Here is an 8812-nt window from a genome sequence, read left to right as displayed (position 1 = left end):
AATGATAAAATCGACGACGTTAAAAGGCAAATTACCAAGCACAATGAGCCAGTGCCTCAAGTCACAGCCACCGCTGTGCGTGTGCAACAAGTGGAGCAAGCCACGGCTGTGCAACAAACGGTGCAAGAGCTCCACCTTGTGGACGAAGTTGATATCGCAGCCAGTAATGCAGTGGCGCAGGGAGAAAGTGTCTTTGATAAGAGTGCCACGAAAACAAGTCCCATAGCTACTCAGCATTCTTCTCTTGTGCACCCACTCTACCGAAGAGATCTGAAAATAATTGGACAAATTGGAGAGCCAAATCAGACAGACAAATTAACTTACTCCTGTCTTGAAAGACAAATTCAAAGAGCATTGAAAAAGGGATATGATGAAGGAGAAGTGGTTGAAGCAGTTATTCAAGCCATTGTTCCAGGAACAAAACTGAAAAGTTATCTGGAAAGTAGAGTTGATTTGACATTACAAGCTCTCAGACAAATATTGAGGACTCACTACATTGAAAAAGACGCCACAGAATTGTATCACTCCCTCACACATGCTGTTCAAGAGTCTAGAGAATCCCCTATCCAGTTCTTAATGCGAGCTATGGATCTGAGACAACAAATTGTTCTCGCTTCAGAGAGAGTTAAGTCTGGCTTGAAGTACAGTCCAGAGCTTCTCCAAAATCAGTTTCTTCAAACAGTACTCACTGGTCTTCATGATGATAGCATTCGAATAGACATGAAGCCAGTCTTACAAAATGCTAATGTCACAGATGAGGTCCTTTTGGAGAAAATGACTGCTGCATACAGTCTGGAAACAGAAAGAAAGAATAAGCTGTTAGCTACGTCTAAAGCAAAAATGGTCAAAGTTGCAGCAGTGAGTGAGGAAAATGAAGAAGTTGACAAAGAAAGCGGTGCTCATAAAGCAAGCAGTAAGAATAAACAAAGTGAAATAACAAAGCGAGACACACTGATGGAAAAAGTTGATCAAGGTAATAAAGCCATGTGTGAAGCACTACAAAATCTCACCACTCACATAGCCAGTCTTCAACAGACCTTTACACCTCCACCAGCAAGAGTGAGTGAACTGCCAGAACGAAAATATCGACCTCAACCTAAGTACACAAACATCAAACGGTGTCAGCAATGTCAAGCATCCAATCCTGATGGGAGGTGTGATCACTGTTACAAGTGCGGCAGCACAGAACACTGGGCTTCAGGTTGTCGTAAGAAAAACGTCTCAGCCAACACATCTAAGATCGAGATTATGCTTCAGCCTGAAGGAAAGATGGGCCAAGCAGACCTGTTCAGCCTAAGAGCACCCCTCACTGGCAAGCAACGACAAACGGCGAAGCTGGTAGGAAAGAGATGCCTGGTTCGCGCGTCCTTAGGTGGCGTAGACACTGCAATACTGTGGGATACCGGTTCTCAAGTATCGATAGTCGGGACGAACTGGAGAAAGAAATATCTGCCTAATGCTGAAGTGAGACCAGTGAAGGAGTTGCTGGAGGACGGAGCTTTAGAGCTCTCAGCTGCCAATGGGACCAGCATTCCATATGAGGGATGGATCGAGACTGAGTTCAGCCTGTGCAAAAACGCTGTGGCTGGAATGAGTGGCAGAACCATCCAGGTGCCAATTCTGATTGCTAGAAGTGACATTGAACGCCCCATCATCGGTTTTAATGTGATTGAAGAACTAGCGCTGAGAAGTGACACTTCTGAAGACTGCATCCCGCCAGGTCACATGGTGAACAGATTATGCTCAGCACTGGAGGTAGGGCGCAAAACTGCAAGATCTGTTTTATCAGTTTTAAAGAAACAAAGCCCTGACTGTCAACCCCACATAGCCAGAGTGGGAAGAACATCAGTGACTATCCCAAAGAACAAAGTGATGACAGTGCAGTGTGGCTGGCTGAATAAGAGTGTTTTGAGCGCACCACTAGTGGTGCTGGAGCCGAATAATGAAGCACCGTGGCCAGCAGGTTTAGTCATCAGAGATCAGTTAATTCAGCTACCTCCAGAAGATAAAGTTAAAGTTGAAGTGACTGTTGAGAACATGACTGACCACGACATTGTGCTTGGCAGCCGTACTACACTGGGCTGGTTACACAGTGTTGATGCAGTCTACCCGTCACAGCCAAAGTCTATGGAGAGTCAGCAAACTCAGTCTTCGGCCCACAGTGTCTCCCCATCAGTGGGGCCCAGACAAACCACACAAGCTGAGTCCTGGGATCCACCAGTAGACCTGAGTCATCTGACAAATGACCAGCAGCAGCTGGTAAAACGAATGTTGAGGGAGGAATGTCACGTTTTTGCAAAAGATGACTGGGACACAGGATACATCAAAGATCTTGAGCTGGATATACAGTTAAAAGACCATGTGCCTGTGCAAAGAACATACAATGCCATTCCTAGACATCTTTATCAAGAAGTGAAAACACACATACAGGACTTACTCAACCGAGGCTGGATCCAAAAGTCCTGTTCTTCATACTCCTCACCTGTTGTATGCGTCAGAAAGAAAGATGGTGGACTACGGTTGTGTGTCGACTACAGACTACTGAACGGGAAAACAATGCCTGACAGACACCCAATACCAAGAATACAGGAGATCCTGGAAAACCTGGGAGGCAACTCTTAGTTCACAGTATTGGACCAGGGAAAGGCCTATCATCAGGGATCCATGAGTGAGAAAAGCCGCCCATGTACCGCATTCATAACACCATGGGGACTTTACGAATGGGTGAGGATCCCATTTGGCCTGACTAACGCGCCAGCGGGGTTTCAGCGCTACATGGAAGGATGCCTAGGAGATCTCAGAGATGAAGTATGTGTCCCATATTTGGATGATGTCCTTGTCTTTAGCTCCAGCTTTGACCAACATATCCAAAATGTGAGAAAAGTGCTGCAGCGACAAAGAGAATGTGGTATCAAGCTGAGGCCAAAAAAATGTGACTTCTTCAAGAGCGAGGTCTGTTACGTAGGACGAGTAATCTCTGCAGAAGGATACAAAATGAACCCCAAAGAAGTGGAAGCTGTGCAGGCCCTGAAGCGTGAGAGGCCATCTACCGTGAGAGAGGTGAGAAAACTGATGGGTTTCCTCAGTTATTACAGATCTTACATTCAAGACTTCAGTAGGATAGCCAAACCTCTGTATGAGCTGTTAGCAAAGCCTAAGTCAGAGCTGAAGCAGAGTCAGAAGGGAAAGGGGGGTAACCGCAAATCTGCTCAGTTGCCACCATCTCACCCAGTAAAGTGGACAGAAGTCCACCAAGAGATATTGAGCAAAATTGTTGACCAGCTGACCAACCCACCTGTCATGGCATATCCAGACCTAGAGAAACCCTTTGTACTGCATGTAGACGCATCAGAAGATGGCTTAGGGGCCGTGCTCTATCAGCGACAAGGGGGTGTTCTTAGAGTCATAGGGTATGGGTCACGAACATTGACACCTGCAGAGAAAAACTACAAGTTACATTCTGGCAAGTTAGAATTCCTTGCACTTAAATGGGCCATAACAGAGCGCTTTCGTGATTACCTGTTTCATGCGCCTCATTTTACTGTGTACAGTGACAATAACCCTCTAACCTATGTCACCAAGTCAGCGAAACTCAATGCAGCTGGACACCGCTGGGTGGCGGAGTTGGCAGATTATCGGTTCACCCTCAAGTACAGGCCTGGACCAGCAAATCGAGATGCAGATTTCCTGTCCCGAAGGACAACGCCTATTGAAGAGATCATGCAAGCATGCACAGAGGAATGCCAGCAGGAGGCCATCGAATGCATAGGTAACGCTCTGCGGAGAGAGGAAATCGAGGATGTTAATTGGATTTCTGCTGTCACCTGTAACATTGATGCACTGCCAGAGGAGTGTAACATCTCAGAGCCGATTCAGCCTCTTGCAGTTGGAGTCATCAGAGAGGCCCAAAATGCGGACGCAGCCATAAGCAGAGTGTTAGCCCTGAAAAGAACAAATGCTCCTTTGAAACGCAAAGACAGAATGGCAGAAAGTGAAACGGTCAGGCACCTTCTTCGGGAGTGGCCCCGTCTGCACATCAATGAAGATGGTGTGCTCAGAAGAGAGACCACAGTGCGGAAGCAATTAGTTGTCCCTGACTCTCTAAAGCCTGTTGTCTACAAGCATCTACACGAGGAGATGGGACACCTCGGTGCAGATCGCATGGTCGCTCTTGCTAGAGAGCGCTTCTTCTGGCCAAAAATGAGACAGGAGATGGAGCACTACGTTACTCAGGTATGCCGCTGCATAAAGAGGAAGAAACCAAACAGAGTAACTAGAACACCTATCCAGAGCATTGAGACCTCTGCACCGTTTGAGATGATATCCATTGACTACCTGCACTTAGACAAGTGTAAAGGAGGTGAGGAATACATACTTGTAGTCGTGGATCATTTTACTAAGTATGCTCAGGCGTATGCAACAAGAGACAAGTCAGGGGTGACTGCAGCGAGAAAGCTTTTTGATGACTTTATCATGCGCTTTGGTTTCCCATCCAAGATACATCATGACCAAGGAAGAGAGTTTGAGAATAACCTATTCCACAAGCTCCAAGACTACTGTGGTATTAGGCATTCTCGCACTTCCCCATACCACCCCCAAGCCAACCCAGCTGAGCGCTTCAATAGAACACTTTTAGGTATGCTGCGTACACTTGAAGAGTCTCAGAAGTCCAGATGGAAGGAACACCTAAACAAAGTAGTCCATGCTTATAACTCAACTGTGAATGAAGCAACAGGATTTTCCCCATTCTTCCTTCTCTTCGGTCGTGAACCAACCTTGCCTGTTGATTTGATGTTCCCAAAAAGAGGGGAAGAAAAGAGCCAGTCACACCCGGGTTATGCAGACAAGTGGAGAGAAGTGATGCAAGAAGCCTACGCTATTGCGATGCAGAACATGAAGAAGAGTGCAAGAAGAGGACAGAAAAACTATAACCAGCACGCTTGGAGTTCCACACTGCAACCAGGTGACCATGTACTGGTGAGAAATCTCACACCCAGAGGTGGTCCTGGAAAACTACGTAGTTACTGGGAAGATGTGATTCATGTCATAAAAGCGAGAAAAGGCCCTGATAGTCCAGTGTACGTGGTTGAGCCATTGCAGGAAACTGGAAGAAGGCGAGTATTACACCGTAATCTACTTCTGCCATGCCCTTACCTGGTTGAAGACCCAGAAGTGTGTGAAAGCAACCTGAAAGAGAAAAAAAGTGGAAACAGACAGAGACAGATAGTAAGAAGACAATCCAAGCCACCTATTCACCAGACAGACAGTGACAGCTCAAGCAATGGTGAGGGTGACATGTGGACAGCAGTCAGGTATGCCCTTCCACCCCTCAATGTAAGAGCAAAAGAATCCCGTCCTAAGAGGGAAACGCGTAGGGGGAGGCCTGAACCACCGCCCACACCTGAAGAGCGTCCCGAAGAGCACCCTGAAGAGGAGCAAGTGGATGACGGACATCACATGGAAGAAGAAGCTGAGGCTCCAGTTGCACCTGAGAGTGAGCAGAGTGATGCTGAGACATGGAGGGACAGGCCAAAGAGAGTCAGACAGCCCCGGCGGGTCTACACTTATGAAGAGCTGGGCCAGCCATCGTTCCAGCAGTTAAAGACCTGCCCTGTGACTGTGAGCAGCCCTTCGGGAGCCAGCCGCGATACTTCTTCCAGACCTTCATTCATGTATCCTTTTCAGTATAATTAAATACTAAGAAAGTACACAGATAAGTTCACCATTTAGTTAAATTTGTATTAGTACAAGTAAAGTGTAAGTTCTTGGTGATGTTGGTGTTGACACATGTTACAGTTAGAAGACACAGGTACTCTGTAGGAATTTACTCCAGTAAGAAACAGAGAAAGGGGCTTACTATTCTAGTTTATGGGGGACAAGACAGTAGTGTAAACATACAGGGGAAAAAAGGTAGTGTGTACACTATGAGCTTATTGAATGCTTGGTTTGAAGATGTGTGCTCACATAATATTGGGTGTATGTGGTATTTTCCTTGTCCCATTGTGAAGATATTGGGGGCATCACCAATACTTCGCTGGACTATTCACCCTTCAATACCTAAGGACTATGGACATTTAGTTTGGTATTCCAGCCATGATGGACTGTTGCCGAGAAGTAAAAAAAAAAAAATGCTGAGAAGTGGTATATAGCCTTGGACCCTGTAATATGTGATGTGTTAACACTTTGCTCACCTTCGTACAAATGTTCTATTGTTGTATGGTGTTAAAGAAAATGTTAGGCAACATTTTTTTTTAGTGGGGGAGGGTGTTGCGACCTAGAACCACTTTAGAATTTATCTTTTATTAATATGAGAAAGAGATAAGCTTTTGGTAAAAAACGTTTTTGTTTCATTACAATTTGGATGCATATTCCGTAATAGGGAACGAAAATAAGGACATGTATGTGTTATTGTGTATTTCTGTGAATTATCCCGAGTCGCTGACCTCAAGGTTGAAGTTCAAGTGGTTGATGTCGTCACGTGACGTAAGTGAGCTGAACGAGAGGAGGAGAGCGAAGTTGGTGTTCGGAGAATGGTGTATGTAACGGTGTATTCTTCATGTAACTCCAAACCGAACTGATTGAAAGTAAAGTTGCCGAAAAAGAAGACCAGAGAGCTGTCTTTCTTGAGGGTGCAACAAGTGCATTTCTAGTTTGCAATAAAGTGAAGTGAAATTTGCAGGTTAGACTTTTACAGACACGCATCTAAAAGCTTTAAAAAAGTGTTTTATTTACAGTCTGTCCATCGGTCTGTCAATCTATCGGTGAGGCACTACGCTAAAATCCATCTTCCCACAACATCAGGTTGACGAGAGCGTGATGACAGCTTGCCTGTGCGGTGTGGCGAAGGTGTGGGTGTTGCTAACAGTTTGCATTACCTTTAATGCTTCGCTACCGCCACCACCTTTGGAGACCGTTTTAATAAGGTTTGTCACTTAATTTATTTATTTCCAATATGCCTAATTGATTTAAACAGGCTTAAATGTTCACCTTCCCTGAGTGATTGCTGATCGGCGGCGTTCAGGTTTTCTGAGGCCTGATTTGGAATGCAAGGCACGCCACTCAAGCACAGATAGGGAGAAATGAAATTTAGCACTAATTGTTGGGTGTCGGCGGGGAGGCTGATCGTTTTTTTTTGCCTGATTATATATGCACATATGTAAATTTTTGCATTTACGTAAGTAAAAGGCTCAATTAAAAGATTTCGTTGTGACGTTTCGCAAGCTTAATTAAGAGACCTTTTGTTTTTTTCTCAGTGCCACGAAAGGTTAATTGAAATATTTAATGGTATGTTGTTTGCTCTCTCGCTCGTTTCAGGTAAATAAGCGAAATGCAGGAATGAAATCAGCCCTGCATGCTATCTCAAAGAGTGCAGCACCTGAGACTGCTCTATAGTCAAAGATTCTAGTTGTTTCTTTCTTGAAGCGAAAAATGCCAGACTGATATTATGGTCTTGTCAGACCGAATTTACTGTATAATGAATTACTGTGGTTTGGTCTCGGCTTTCATTTGATGAAACAGCTTCTCTGTGTCAATATGAAAATAGCTTTTGCGTCTTTATAACCGTATTAAAACGTATTAATGGGCTCTCTGTGTTATTTTAAGCCACTCTTGTTTTCCAAGTCATAACTCGGCAAGTCTAATGCTTACTGTCATGTCGTGTAATTTGGTTTTATGTTGCGTTATATGCGTTTCAAATAAGCCCCCCTTTTTCATGCTGCCGTAAGTAAATGGGATTTCTCCAAGGTGGATGTGGAAAAATCTTGAAAAGCTCAAATTATGCAATGAACATAATACTGTGGCAGCGTTATTTCTTAATAATTAGGTGAAATGGAGTTAATAAACCCACAACATGGTATGCACGCATCAGGTGATTGTACTCCAGCCAAGAAGGAGAGAGAGAGAGAGAGACAGAGAGAGAGAGAGAGAGAGACAGACAGACAGACAGAGAGAGAGAGAGAGAGAGAGAGAGAGAGAGAGAGAGAGAGAGAGAGAGCAGGAGGAGGAGGAGGTACAGAGACAGAGAGCGAGGGAGAGAGAGGTAGAGAAAGAGAGGTGCTGCAGAGAGAGTGAAAGAGAGAGAGAGAGAGAGAGCAAGAGAGAGAGAGAGGTAAAAGAGAAGTGAAAGAAGAGAGAGGTTGAGTGTTGACAGCTCTATAAAGGCTGTGAATGTAAGTGTAGTTCTGGGCAGGCCAGGAGAGCAGTGTTCCTCTGCTGTAATGCCCTGCATTTACAGCCTCATTAAAGTGGAAAACCTGCTTAAGATGTCCTGCTCCAGGCAAGACGTATGGCTGAACGCAGCTACTGCTTAGCGCTCTCTCTCTCTCTCTCTCTCTCTCTCTCTCTCGCTCTCTCTCTCTCTCTCTCTCTGTCTCTCTCTGTCTCTCTCTCTCTCGCTCTCTCTCTCTCTCTCTCTCTCTCTCTCTCTCTCTCTCATTTTCTCTCCTTTTATCCCTGTCTCACTTGCTTTTTGCTCTCACCCAGGCATCTCTTTCTCTCTCTCTTCCTTTCTTTCTCCCTCCCTCTCTCTCTCTCTCTGTCTTTCTCTCTCTCTCTCTCTCTCTCTCTCTCTCTCTCTCTCTCTCTCTCTCTCTCTCTCCTTTTATCCCTGTCTCACTTGCTTTTTGCTCTCACCCAGGCATCTCTCTTTCTCTCTCTCCCTTTCTCTCTTTCTCTCTTTCTCTCTCTCTCTCTCTCTCTCTCTCTCTCTCTCTCTCTCTCTCTCTCTCTCTCTCTCTCTCTTTTGTACTGGGTCAAGCAAAAATGGCAATTTATATCAGCAGAAAGAACAAGATGACCGGTAATGCAGATTGTA

Source organism: Engraulis encrasicolus, chromosome 20 (genome assembly GCF_034702125.1).
Source record: "Engraulis encrasicolus isolate BLACKSEA-1 chromosome 20, IST_EnEncr_1.0, whole genome shotgun sequence".
Classification (NCBI taxonomy): domain Eukaryota; kingdom Metazoa; phylum Chordata; class Actinopteri; order Clupeiformes; family Engraulidae; genus Engraulis; species Engraulis encrasicolus.
This window is presented reverse-complemented; position numbering follows the sequence as displayed.